This window comes from Brassica napus, chromosome C2, assembly GCF_020379485.1.
Source record: "Brassica napus cultivar Da-Ae chromosome C2, Da-Ae, whole genome shotgun sequence".
In the NCBI taxonomy this organism is placed as follows: domain Eukaryota; kingdom Viridiplantae; phylum Streptophyta; class Magnoliopsida; order Brassicales; family Brassicaceae; genus Brassica; species Brassica napus.
Genome location: NC_063445.1, coordinates 48,216,436 through 48,232,192, shown reverse-complemented (window position 1 = coordinate 48,232,192; position 15,757 = coordinate 48,216,436). Strand labels below are relative to the sequence as shown.

Sequence of the window (15,757 nt, the reverse complement as noted above, 5' to 3'; positions counted from 1 at the left end):
AGTAAACAATGATTTCGAGCCCTTAGAAAAATTAACGGACCGATCGCTGGAACGGGATGGGCCCACGGGCCGAGAGAGCGGGCGTGGGTGGCCCATTAGCCGTGGGCGGTCGGGGCGTTACAAGTGGTATCAGAGGTGGTTAGTCATCTCAGTTCTGACTTGAGAGGCGTCTTGAGACCTGTCGTGGGGTTCAACGAGGACGTTGCGTTCTTTGAGAGTGGGTGAATTGTAACATCCCGAGTTGTGATATGTGAAAAGGCTTAAGAGAATTGATTTGGCTACCTATGTCACCAAAGTTGATTTACATTTTCCGGAGCACATCCTGAAAGAACTCTAGAGTTAAGCGTGCTTGAGCTGAAGTAGTGGAAGGATGAGTGACCTATCGGGAAGTGATTCGCGATAGCGTGCGAGTGAGGCCAAAGCATGGGAAAAGGTCGGGTGGTGATTGCAGGGTCAGTAAACAATGATTTCGAGCCTTTAGAAAAATTAACGGACCGATCGCTGGAACGGGATGGGCCCACGGGCCGAGAGAGCGGGCGTGAGTGGTCCATTAGCCGTGGGCGGTCGGGGCGTTACATGTACATTCCTAACCAGTACGAGATATGGTTATAACTTCACTACATTTTCAAGGTAAGGTAACATATGTTTAGAATGTATTCTTACAAATCAACAATTAAGTTTTAACATAAGAATAAATGAAACCAGACTTCACACTAGACCAAAAAACACAACCTATACATTACAACAAAATTTCTCTATTTTCAGAAATATCATTAAATTAAAAATAGATATAAAATATCTCAGAAAATAAAAAAAATTGAAATTCTCTCACACTTGAAATTTAGCACTGATAGTCTATTGATATCTCATTTTAATCAAATTTTATTTAATATAAAAAGTTGAAAAATAAATCTATAAAATAAAATACTTATAAAACTTTTATATAAAAAACTTCTGTGGCGTAGCGCAGGTATTACCTAGTCAATATAATAATAGGAGAGTTTATACTCTCCATTTAGGTTATCCACGTCATCACCTCTCTCTATTTGTGGGACCCACATAACCACTGGCGAACGTTTGTTGAATAATCTGTGATTTATGATTATGATGGGCCATTGAATTTGTTTGATTTATGATGAGATTTATAATATACTCATGATCCCATTACATATCCAAACTTATACGTAAGTCCATATTTTATCCAAACTAAATATCAAAGCCCATATATGATTTGTTCGGCGATTATGTCAAAGAGGGGCTCTCCGGCTACGATGTACCATCACTCTCTGAACCGGTGCAATATGTAATTCACTATCCATAAACTCTTTCTTTCCCTGTATCTCTTGATCTCCTCATCTTTCTCAACCCGAAGAGACGTTACTCTCTCAACAGCGGCAGTCAGTGTCCCGTTTGCAGTTACTCCTTAAATATCTCTGTCTCACTCTCTTTACGAGCAAAACCTGAAGCGTTTATTAACCGGGATTCATATAAATAGGTGAGGGGTTGCAAGCTTCTCATACACATAATCTTAGTAATTCTTTCGTCGATCCATAGATCACTCCTTATAAAATGTCTGTCTCTGATGCAAATTCCGCTTAACATGCAACTTTTGATGATGTCCGCCTTGGTCGATCCTCCCAGGTGATTGTTGACGATCTCCACCACGCTACATTTATATTCCTTTGTATATGTCATGAAATCATCTTATGACAAACGTTTGTCCTTCACAAATATGGTTCTGGTCAATAGACATTTGCTAAACGGTAAACGCTACTATCAATGCCCTAAGATCATGCAATTCTCTTTTTAGCAGGATTGCTTTCATCCTATAGTTTGATCGAGTTTCAGGGCACAATCTTATTCCAAGAAGGGTTTAAGGGTGAGGACTCTTCCATTATGCCTGACTTTCATTCTTGGTTGACTTTCATTAATATTAATAACAATCACAACTGCATTTTTCATTTAGGAAGAATGTGGAAGGACAAGACTACGGGGGAATCTGCTGTGGTGTTTTGACTGTAAAGTAAGATCTTTTCATCGATTCTATCATCAAATCTATGCCATATATTTCATGGTGGTTAACCATTGATTTGGCTATTTATGCTACTAATTTATATAGTGCAACTATTGTTTCTTCTGGATGACTAAGAGTATTTGGCAGACAGGTTGCAGAGCTTCCTTTAGTTGCAATACGCATGTGCGGCTACAAATGTGATGGAAGTTGATCACCACCGTGAGTGAATATCTGAAGTGTAGCAAACCGTTGTTCCTGCAAACTTTCCCTGCATTACAAAACTCTATGAATCCAATTACTACTTCTCTTTTGTTTTGTTTTTCATGTTTAGCGTTTTAAAATTTTCTGCAACGAAGCTTGAATTTGGAGCAGTGCTATTTCGTTTTTAACAAAGAAGAAGCTCGACGGCTATTTAGACCATTGCAAACAATCTTTTGTCCATTCAAGTACTACCTCGAGGACCATAGCTACACTTTGTACAAAATTTAGGATCTCAATACCTTATCCATGTCGTATTCTTTAAAATATGTCGCCTCTATTTTACACAAGCCAATGACTTTAGAAAGCTAACATTTACACCGGAGTATTTAGGGCCACTAATTAATGGGCTTACGATAACCCATTTTAAAACGTACGTCGTCCAAGTTTAATTCATATTTCAGAGTTTCGAACTGGCTCAGTCCAAGTTTAACTCAACCAATTTTAAAAACCACCATCACCTTTACATTAAAAAGTAACATGTTAACTAAAATGATCACCACCTGTTTAAACTACTTTCTTTATCAAGCATGATTAACAACTATATCAAACAATAAAGTAGTCAAACTATTTTAATTAATTTATATACTTTTTTTTTTGGTAAACTGATTTATATAATTATGTAAATATTATTGTTAGGCCTGGGACGGATCGTGTATCCGGGCAATTTTAAGGTATCCGGATCCTTATCCGGCGGATCCGTAATTTTACTATCCTTATCCGGATCCGGAGTTTTCGGATATCCAGGGTTTTCGGATATCCTTCTAAAAATTGTAATATCTGGCGGATATTTGGATCCGGATTTGGATCCTTAAAATAAATAAAAAATAATATTAATATATTAAAAATATTAAAAATAATTTAAAAATAAAAATATATATAATGTTTTTTATTTATTTTTATGTATAATATTACAAAATTTACATAAAATTTATATATACTATTATAAAAATAAAAATATATTAAATAAAATTAATTTATATATATATATATTATTATTTTTGAAATAGTTCTTTATAAAACTTACGGATTCGAATATCTGGACTAAAAAATTAAAATATCCGGATCCGGATCCGGCTTTGACGGATTCAACATTTAACTATCCGGATTCGGATTAGGCACCTCCGGATATCCGAATTTTCGGATTGGATCTGGATCGAATCTCGGATCAAATCCGTTTCTCGGATAAAAGTCTCATGCCTAATTATTGCATCGTTTTAAACAATTTAATATTCTAATTGTTGTAAGCATTTAAATAAGTACAATCCTCTAAAAGACATCTCCTGAGCTATATTAGCAACTATTAAAACTTTAATATTTAGTACATGAACAAGCATACATATATTTTACATGAACAAGCATACATATATGTTACATATTTTAGTTAACACAACGGAAGATTCCATAGCAAACATCGTTTACAGAGAAGCCTTCAATGGCCTACAAATAACAAAAAGTACATTATCTTGTTATGAACCGACCGATTTGTGAATGCCATAATCAAATAGGCATATTTCTTTTCTATTTAGACAGTTTACTTTTCCTTGTATGCTTAGGTTTTTCTTTTCCTTATCATTTTAGGATTTGTATACTTTCCATTTATCTATGACGGTCTATTGTAATTCCCTATATATATAAAGGGCTCCATAATTATGAGATATATACAATCTCTTTCTCCCATTAATTTACAACACATTATCAGCACGAAGCTCCCTAATTCCCTGAGTTCTAAAATCGAACTGAAACCCTATTTTCATTTTCTTTCTCGTTTTGAAACCTTGATCATCATAAACCCTAATTTTTCTTTCTCTCGGCGGCTACCCCCTCATCCAATAAAGCCATCCGATACGACCAGTCAATCCGACGACCCGATAGAAGCTCAGTCGATCCGACGATCTGATAAGTACCCGACTAGACGATCTGTTCGCATCCTGACGTACCGACGACTAGACGATCCCGATAGCGCATCCGATAGACGATCCGACTGATGATCCCGACTGCTCTTCGCGACCCGACGAACCGATCCGGCACGTATCAGCTCTATTCTTCTCGATTCTTGGTGGTCCGTTCAACCCGTTTGGAGGTTAAGGTAAACATCTAAACCCTAAAAACTTAAAACACCAAATCGGATTCTAATAATCCGATAAACCCTAAATCATGTTCCTACATGATTAAAACCCCAAATCGGATTTTACAAGTTAAAATCTGATAACCCCTAACTCTATATCTATAACCCTAAATAATATAAGTATCAGAATTAATTATACTATAATTATCAAATCACATATTAAAACCCTAATCGAATATTTTTGAAAACAAAACTGTTTTCAGTTTTGATCATTGAGGTTTTAAATCTGATTGAATCGGATGCTATGTTGCTAGAATTGTTTGACCGTTAAGTTGCTAGATTTATTATTCTCATCCTGCTAGTTTAATAATTCTGATCTGTTTAAGTCTTGATTAAATCCGACCTGCTTGTTTTTATTAATGCTTTAATCACTGTTAGGATTGATAGATTTATTTTCTCTTCCTGCTTGGTTAATTGTTCATCTGATTTAAAAATTATTTAAACCGACCAGCCTGTTAAAACATTAATTGAATCCGATAGGTTGCTAGCTTGCTTTGCTTATATAATCCGATAGGTTGATAGATTGATTGAGGTTTACTTGTTTAAAATCCGAATGATCTGATTGCATGATTCTTGAGGTTTAATATCATTTGCTAGGATTGATAGTTTTGTAATCTGATATGTTTTAAATAGAAACCCTAAATAATCCGTATGATAGGTTATATTGATCTGATTTGGATGTCTTTGAGAATAGAGAATCCGTATGCTAGGTTGATAGATTCATGATAAAATCTAATGTCTTGAAGTTTAAGATTGTATGCTAGGTTCGATTTTATTGATTGATCTGATTAGAAATCATGAAACCCTAATTCTAGTCCTAACCTTAATCCGCATATATGAAACTTGAAACCCTAAATTCATTATGCTTATGAGTTCTATTAAATTGATTGATCTGATTATATGTTTTTGAGGTTTGATAAATTCGGATACTAGATAGATTATTTACACACGGTTTATGCTAAATACCAATTAGCCTTGAAACTGATTCATTGAAATTCATGCTTGAAATCTATATTCTAGTATTGCTAAAATCAGCCTTGAAACTGATTGAGTGATTAATGAATCTTTTTTACTAGTCTTGCTAAAATTCATTGATTGTTAAACCCTAATTGCATGATTAATCGAATCTGTTTTTGCTAGTCTCGATAAACCATAATAGTATGAGCACATAGAAATTACCTAAAGCCAATAAGGCCGCAAAGGAAAAGAAAGAATCCAAAGAATCTAACCACGTCCAGGAAGATAGACCACACGGCCATGGCAGTGGAGGGTAGAAAGGACGTGCCCATGGCCACTATTATACATTTGGCCATGGGAACCACTATGGCAAAGGCCCTAGGTATCAACCTAATTTGAGCCACGGTCGAGGCAGAGACCGTGGTATATCCTTTAAACCACAAAGCTCGACCAAATCAGTGTGCCATAGATGCGAAATGGGGAACCATTGGGCTAAGATATGTAGGAACCACTATGGCAAAGGCCCTAGGTATCAACCTAATTTGAGCCACAGTCGAGGCAGAGACCGTGGTATATCCTTTAAACCACAAAGCTCGACCAAATCAGTGGCCATAGATGTGAAATGGGGAACCATTGGGCTAAGATATGTAGGACTCCCAAACATCTTTGTGACCTCTATCAAGAGAGTCTGAAAGGGAAGAATCCTAAAGCCCACTTGGTATATAAAGATGGTAATGATGATTTCTGATCATGAAAGAGATGATCCTACGGAATATGAAACTTATGATTGCCTAAAAGAATAATGTTGATTTCGATTTCTGTGTTTGTTTTGTTTTTATACTTGCTTTGTTTTATCACTCTGAACTTAATAAAAGGAATGAATGATTTTTCAAATATATAAGTTTATAAGAAATATAGTTGCGGGTATAGTCATTCTCATGATAGGCTACGGCCAGACTAAAGAGATCTAATGATTTATATTCACTCATAGAAGTCCATTGAGTTTAAAAGATATAAGTGTGGTTTCTATATTGAAACAATGGGCAAAGGAAATAAAAAGTTCCTTTTAGATATATAAAATTCGCCCAAGACCATAGAAAAATGGTCGAGACTATACATGCATTCTCTACTGGTCTTTACTATGTCAAGATCAGGATGATAGAGGCTAAATTCCTGCGAAAAAATATTCACTTTATGGCATAACCGGATTGGTCATCCTGGTTCAAACATAATGCGAAATTGATATACAAATGGGCACACATTGAAAGGAAGAAAGAATTATCCCAAAGAATCTCACGTGTGTAGCATGTACATAAGGGAAACTCATTGATAGGTCATCACCAGTCAAAGAGACTAAGTAAATAATAAACTGGTAAATACATGTCTCAAGCATTTAAATGATTATGGTATGTACATGGGGGTAAGTGTGGACAATTCCGTGATACATGTCCATACCAAGAACGACTTGGCCGAAATCTTTTATTAAACGCATACAACAGATTGTTAGACCATTACTTATGAGGTTAAAACTCCCAGTCACAGCTTGGGCCACACGAAATTTACATGCATCTAAGTTAATACGCATCAGGCCATTTAGTGAGCATAGATATTCTCCATCGATTAGATAACGGGTCAAGAGCCAGACATATCTCATATATACAAATTACTCCACCACAGATAACTAAGATGGCACCTCAAAGGAGGATGGAGATATATGTTGGATATGATTCTACCACGATTATTAAGTACCTTGAGCCAAATATGGGTGATCAGTTTGAGACCAGGTATACGGATTAGGGGAGAAAGTAATAAGCTGGTAAAAAGAGTAAAAGAGATTACATGGAATCAACCATCATTGTCTTGGCAAGATCCTCAGATTAAAGAATGTGAATTAGACGTCCAAAAGATAATACATTTACAAAAGCTAGCTAATCAATTGACAGACTCATTTGCTGATCCGAAAGAGAGTGACTAAGTCATATATACCAGCTTATAATGCACCAATTCGAAATGAAGTCCAAGAAGGACATAATCAAGTTGCTACAAAGTCTAGACAACATTTGAAACGTGGTAGACCGATAGGTTCCAAAGATAAGAATCCTCGGAAACAAAAGAAAGGTGCAGAGAATGATAAACAAATCTGAGGTTGAGGAAACCATCATAGACACGAAAACAAAGCCGGCCGGCTCTAAGGTACCAAACACTGAGGCTTGGGACGCCAAGCTTCAGGGTACTAATGGTCCTGATAATAATGAGTTTGTAATCGATTATATCATGTCTGGAACATAATGGAACACATAAGAATATCGACACATAGATGATATATTTATACACAAGGTAGCACTTGAACTAATGGATATAACGAGGATCACGAACCCACATCAATAGAAGAGTGCGCACTCGTAAGATCAGATTGGATTAAATGGAAATGTGGAGTTAGACTATTTAAAGAAGAAAGGCATATTTGGTCATATAATATAGACGCCATATGATATAAACCAGTAGATATAAATGGGTCTTTGTGAGTAAGAGAAATGAATATGAGAAATCGTGAGATATAAGGCACAGCTTTTTGCACAAGGATTCTCACAATAGACCAGGAATAGGTTATGAGGAAATATACTCCCATGTGGTGGATACAAATACTTTTAGATTCCTAATAAGTTTGGCTATATATATAAGAAAGGAAATTAGATGGTACACTGAATAAAAAGACAGAAGTATCAGAGGTTATTGAGCTCAAAGATAAAACAAGTTCTCGAGAACAACATTGCATGAAGAAATTCGAAAATATCAGTGTATGTTGATAATCTGAACCTCTGGATACATGTCCCAAACAGCTGAATATCTTAAGAAAGATTTGAGATGAAAAACCTAGGCAAAAAGAAATTTTGTTTGGATTTACAGTTTGAGTACATTAATAATGAAATCCTCATGCATCAAATGACATATACAGAAAATGTACTCAAGAGGTTTGATAAAGAACAAATTCGTGTGCATGGTCCAATGAGAGAGGATGAAGAAGTTCTTGGTCCCGAAATGACATATCTTAGTGCCATAGGAGTTTTGATGTATCTGGAAAGCTACACTAGGCTAGATACATGTTTTGCCGTGTATTTACTATCTAAACTTAGCTCATATCTGACCTAAAGGCACTGGGACGGGATTAGACATATATTTTTATTTATTTTATACTAACTAGCCCAAAGAAGGGTTAATTGGTTTTGTTGATACATGTTATCTATCAGATCTCAGAGAGGTTATGAAACAAACCATCGCAGCAACATTAGCCAAGAAATTCGTGAGTATATTTGGCTGCAGGGTTGTAGGTCCATAACTCAATATGTTCGATCCGATTGTGGCCGATGGTAAAGAAAGACCACCTATCATGGGGCAAGCCGTAGGCGCGTGTAGTCAAGGTCCATTCGATCAGAGTATAGGATGATCGACCGCTAAGTAACATATTCTACCCAAGTTTTGTTCACCAAGGAGTTCTAGAAGACGAGAGGGGTCCAAGTACTTCATGTTCATTCAAGTGACAGTTCAGAAGATCTATTCATCAAGTTACTTCCAACATCAACCTTTCAGTGAGGTTCAAATCAGGGAGAGTAATACGTGTTGTACTCTTTTTTCTTATCCATGGTTTTGTCCCACTGGGTTTTCCTAGAAAGGTTTTAATGAGGCAACATCCAAAGCGTATTACGAGCTCTTATGGTTATAACATTCAAGGGGGGATGTTATGAACCGATTTGTGAATGCCATAACCAAATAGGCATATTTCCTTTCTACTTAGACAGTTTTCTTTTCCTTGTATGCTTAGGATTTCTTTTTCCTAATCACTTTAGGATTTGTATATTTTCCATTTATCTATGACGGTCTATTGTAATTCCCTATATATATAAATGGCTCCATAATTATGAGATATAGACAATCTCTTTCTCCCATTAATTTACAACAATCTCTCTTTTTTTATCAAACTTTTTTCACACTAACTTTTATTATTGCCTAAATAGAAATCACAAACCCCACACAATCAAAACACCAGTAACTTAAATCCCAAAATAAGCAACTTACAAATTAAAAACGATCAGCTCTCCTTTTTTGCTAACCATTCAAATAAAACAAGAAAACAAATATCTCATATCAATCAGCCCAACTCAAACTCAACAACAAATACAGTAAATCATCAAAACTAAAAATATACTAAACAAGCAGAAATTTAACAATTTATACACTTACTTTTGCAGCTGCTTATGAGGAAAACGAAGACATCGACCAATATCAGTGACATCACCGTAACCAAAAGCAGAGTAGGTTAGCAACTCTCACAATCCAGCTACCAACGAACATTATTTATCTGTTACTCCCACTAAATAAAAGATTATCAAACATATGCACACCAAGAAATTCCAGCGGGAGAGACTTTCCCGAGCTATACAAAAGTGGCAACATCATCAACAACTGCTCACTCCTGTTTTCCTAAGAATTCAGCTTACAGGCCCAACGAGTATCCGGCTCATACTATTATGTCCTCATGCCTAAGAAATTACTTTATTAAACGCCTACTAAAGTCCAAATACTGCAATTTTCACACAAACTATTTTTAATTTATTTTTACATGTGTTTGTTTTAAATAAAGGTAACGACAACTTACAAATTACCAACAAAAAAAATATAACTACCAAGTAAGAAACAAAAAAAATATTTTCTCAAAAAAAGAATACTAAAGATTATTTCAAAATAAAACCAACTTCACCTACTATGCTGCCAAAAAGGTCACATAAAAATTAACCACAATTATTCACCCCACCATAAAACCTATAAAATTACAAATATTCACATTCCAAACACCAGTTCAGAGCACACCATCTCCACATTCATTATAGAAAACAAGAATTCCGTCTTCGGCCCCGCGCTTGCGTGGGGACTACATCCCTAATATGTAAAATTATGAAACACACAAACTAAATGCCAAAAAAACACATGAATGTGAACAATTGATATGTAAATAATAGTAATTGAATGAATATTAGTCTTTTTAACTACCAATGGATGTAAAATCTCTCAAAATTCTTTTCATGAATTTTTCAAAAGATTATTTGGGTTCATGATTTAATTTGATATAGTTTTATGAATTGTTAATTGAATAACATGATATTTCAAGTGATTTTTAATGATTTTACATAAATCTCATGATCTTCTTCTTTTCTTTTTGTTCAAAAAATCTCATGTTCAATAACTCGTAATTTGAGAAGACATTTAGAAGGGATAATTTGTAGACTACCCTATTTAAGATTATAAATTTGAAATTTACACTGTTTTAATAATATTTCGAAAACTACGCTTATTTTTTGTGTTATAAGACTCATTTACCCTTATTTAAATTGTGAACAATTTTTTTTTTAATAATATAAACTCAAAATTTATTAATATTATAGATAATTTTATTGAGTTATAATATTTTCATAAATTTAGTGACTTATAAAATTTACAATTATAAATGGATACCTATTGATATTTTCAACTTTATCTCTGAAACATAATCGTATATAAAGAGTATTCGTAAATCCCTTTATCGTATTTGTTATTAAGTGCTTTTGAACTAATGAACCTGTTGTTTAATCTTGAAGCTTAAGAGAGCTGGGTGTAAGAAAACTAGCCGAGAACATAATTATTGCTACATGTATTCCAAATTCCTTATACTCCTGTTAGATTCAATATAGCCAAATTTGTCTGATGAAATAAGAAAATTATGGTGATTATACGTATGTAAGGGTAAAGTTTATAACAAAAATAATTCCAAAGTTACAAGCTGGCAAGATTGTATCTTCCTCCTCATATACAAAAAAGAAAAGATAAATCTATTAAAAAGTACCACAACCTAGAAGCTTTAAGCAAAAAAATATCAACTTCCATAATTTCTTGGAGTATAGCTTAAAACAACACAAATAAACCATTTATTTTATTAGTTCTATTTCTATTAATTTTATTTAAGTATTGAAATTAGAATACTGTTAATTAGGTTAATTTGGCCACTTCACTTATAAATAAGTATAGTTTTAAAAAAAAATCAAAAATATAGTGTAGTTTTCAAAATATAATCTCATTTGATAGCATTTTCAAATTTTCCCTATTTATAAACTATTAGTTGAATAGTAGGGAATTTTAATAAAATCCAAAATCTGGTAATGTCATATCCAATACATCCTCCTAAAAAAATCCACCGGTCTATATTTCTTTGATAGTTGATGGACCATTTAATTTAGTATTAAACGTGAAGATACAAAAAAAAATAATAGAAATCAGCATCATTGAAAGGAATGTTGAAATTTCAAGAAAATAAAATAAAATTAAAGAAGATATACATGAAGTGAGACAGATGATTACTATTACCAAACAAATAAGAAAGTTTGAGCCTATATATACCCAATTTTTATCTTCTAAAAATTGTGGAAAGTTGAATCAATACTATTAAAACAGAAGTGATATTTATCTACTTGCAATTAGTTATTAATAAATATATATTATATCTAACAAATTATTTAAATATTTTCAAAACAACCTAAAAAGATATTTTTAAGTATCTTTTCCTAAGATTAGATATTAATAGTATCTTTTAATATCTTTTATTTTATGTAAATATACAATTCTTTTTAATATTTACTTTTATATAATAAATATCATAATAAATATAAACTATAATTTAAAACGAATTCTAATTCATTTTTCATTTATATAATAAGAAATACAATTTCTATAGTATTTATGTATAAATAATTTATATTCATAATTAAATTACTACACCAAATTATAAATATAAAGTAACTTAATCAATTTATTAACTATTTAATAACTATAAAATAAAATAAAAAATATTCATGAATTTTACAACATACTTCAACTTATTAAAAAAATATTAACTGATGATATAAAAACCAATAAATAATTTCATTAGTTAATATACATACGTAAATGAAAATATGAAAAATAATTTAATATATTTATCAAGTATGAGACGTGTAGAATGAAAATAATTAAATTGTATAATAATGCTGAAAAAATATAATAATTAAATAATTTTTTACCAATATAAAATTTGAAAAATTGTACTATAATTTAAAGTTTAAAATATAAATAAAATTAATACGAGGTAGGTTATATAAATGAATTATCTTATTTTCATAAAATTATATTCATGTAAATTTTAATTTTATTATATATACTTTACAAACAAATGTTTTTATAAAAAATACATACGTATAAGATTTATAATTTTCAGTAAATAATTTTTTGAATAAAAATCCTTTTCGCGCTTTAAAGTGCGGGTCAAAATCTAATAATAAAAATTATTATTAGATATACAATAAAAATATACAAAAAATAAAGATAAAAAATATTAAAATGTTTAATATGAATAATTAAGTTACATTAAAATTTAAAATAAACCAAAAAAAAGAATCAAAAAATTCTAATAACATATGAACAATAAAGTATTCTAAATAAATAAAAAATCAATTATATTTATTTCAAAGTTAAATCACTAAATTGTAATAACCGTACACGAATAGTTGATATTCAAATCTATTTCTATTTGGTATGCATTCTCTCAAATATTGATCCGTTACGCTTACAACAAAATGATAAATTAGTTTGAGTAAAACTTTGTATGGCTAACTTTTGTAAAATTAGAGCATCACATTCATAATATATACACCATTCATCTATACATTCATAAATTAGAATAGTTTATATATAAAAATTTAAGTCAAATTGTATTACATAATGGGTCACCCAGTTCAACTAGTAGCCGGGTCCCAAGTTTTAAAGGGTATTTTGCCGGTTTTAAGAATTTTTAAATAAAAATTTTTTAAAAAAACTTAACCGAATTACATATAGAATCATCGGTTTTGTCGGATTAACCACGGATCTGGGTCGTGTTTCATTACACTGAATAAAACGCTTCATGTCTAATTTTTAAATGTAGATACATAATAAGTAATGCAAATTTAAGTCATATAAATTTTGTTTGTTTCGAAAATAAATCTGCGCTTTGAAAGAGCGGGTCATAATCTAGTCTGTATTTTTAAAATAGAAGTCATGACTTCTTTCATGTGTGATTTTTTTTATCTGGACCATCCCTAGAAAATATATTAAATTTTACATAAATTAATTATAGCATCTTTTAAAATCTTATTTTTATTTGAAATACGAATAAATATCTTTAAAAAATGACTAACAAATTATCCTTTAGAATCTTTTTTAAATATATTTTCAAAATTAGTTAATTAAAATTATAATTATCACAAAGTATAATTATAAAATAAAATTTAGTTTAGTTTTGATTGTAAAAAAATAATAATTATATATTATAATTTTAATAATATTTTAATGATAATAACAATTTTAAATGTATATAATTTAAATTTAAGAAAAAATTTTAAAAAAAAATTAAAGAGAAATATTCATTTCTATTTGTAATTTAAAATTAAAAATACTTATCTATTTAGCAAAAAAATTATGGCTTTACTAATTTTTTTAATTAATCACAATACACAAAGTTTTCTATTACGTAGATTCAACTTAATTTAATTTCTTCATATATTCCAAATTTAGAAATAAAACAAAAATATGTAAAACAGTATTGTTATATAATAATGTTTTCAAAATAAATTTTATAGTAATAATATTATACATCACACAAATATTATTATAAAATTAGATAATATAACACTAAACTATATTAAGTGATTGACCTAATTTATTGTATTGTCTAAAATATTTTAGTAAAACAAAAATCTGCACAGTCGTGCAAATTAAGATCTAGTTAATTATGCAGAAATTAGTTGAAGTTTTTATGACACTAAAAATAGTTCACGCTATTAAAAACAAAACAAAAAAATGTAAATGACCACTGAGTCCAATACCACATATGATTATTCTAAATCTACTCTGTTAAAATAAAGCTATAATTTTTATCTACCATAAAAAAGGTTATATCAGGTCCATTTTATTAATAACATCTACTCACTTAAGTAAATAACTAAATATTACTCAATATCACTGTTATTAATCTGAAATCAAACCCTATATCGTCTAATGTACTGTAAATATCCTATCAGTCTCACAACTCTAACGACACACTGCAGACACACCAACTAAACATTCCATTTTTACCGTGGTGCCTCCTAAAAATATTGTAAAGAATTTAATTAAGTCACACATAAGCATTTCAAGAATACAAATTTAAAAACCAAAATTCCTAATAAAAATATTAATAAATCATCTAAAAAAAATGTTAAAAAGAAATAAACTTTTAAATATGATGTTACAATTTTAAATTAAAAACAATATGTTAACATAGACCATGACATATCCTGTTTTAAATTCTAGAGTTTTTTTTATGCTTTAAGCATGTCGTAAAGTTTGTGTTGTGTCATGATAACTGATTCAAATAAATAAAATAGGTGGCAGTACTAGTATTTATTTGGTGTGGTGGTGATAAGTATTAAGAAAGTATAAAGAATTGGCTCTACGTTGGCATTTTTATTATACCTAATGTTTGGGTCTCGCATGTTTTTGAAACCTTATATCACTTGTAATTGGGGTTAAATCAACGAATGTTAGCCGACAAAAGAACCAATAGACGACATATGCGTATATCTATCAGTATTTCTCCTTCTATTTTTGCATTCCATAGATGACGTATACATATTAATAACAGCACGTGTGCGTAGTAGTCGTAAAGTATTTCTTTTCAGTAGACACGTGCATAGAGATGCGACTCGATGTGTGGACCCTACTGGAGCATTATCTAAACTAGTTTTATCTAAATTTCGTCGTTTGTGGAGCTTTTCAAAGCTCTTTAATTTATTTTTTTCTGGCAAAAGGGAAAGCTTTTTAATAGAGGAGCAAAGGAAAAAAAAACCTCTCTCCTCTTCTAGAGAGAGAGTTCTCTCTCGATATTCTTCCTCTCTTATCAATTAAAATTTTTTCCAGAGAGGTTAGAGATTGTTTGAGAGTGAGAGAGATCATTCTTTTAGTTCTCCGGCTTCGGTTCAACCGACCGGATTTTGTCTCCGGCGTTCTCACCTTCTCCTCCGGCGGTGGACGTCTGACTTTTGTCTCTGGATGGTGGTGGCTTCCTCAATTCCGCTTCGCCGGCTTTTGTCTCCGCGTCATGCCCCTTTGGTGTTGACGGCGGCTCTCACCGGGGTTATCACGGTTTCGTTTGACCGGCGTTTCTGTTCTTCCCCTTTGCAATCGACTCTCCTTCCTCGGTTTCGATGTTCGATGGTTGAGGGATGATTGAAGACGATTGATTCTATTGGAAACGTGAGTCTGTGTTTGACTCGATCAGGCGTAAAGATGGTTCTGGTTGAGCATCTTTTGTTTATCCCCAT

At 31.8% G+C, this 15,757-nt stretch overlaps 1 long non-coding RNA gene across 2 annotated transcripts; it reads left to right on the top strand.

Moving 5' to 3' along the window:
* The first annotated feature begins 551 nt into the window (after nt 1-551).
* Nucleotides 552-2,851, top strand: LOC111205446. Of its 2 annotated transcripts, none has more exons than XR_002658045.2 (4): nt 552-1,641; nt 1,814-1,879; nt 1,967-2,023; nt 2,166-2,851. It is a non-coding gene; the product is annotated as an uncharacterized LOC111205446 (long non-coding RNA). The 2 variants fall into 2 exon arrangements; XR_007319917.1 differs by having other exon boundaries at nt 556-1,495; nt 2,166-2,850.
* Nucleotides 2,852-15,757: the final 12,906 nt, after the last annotated feature.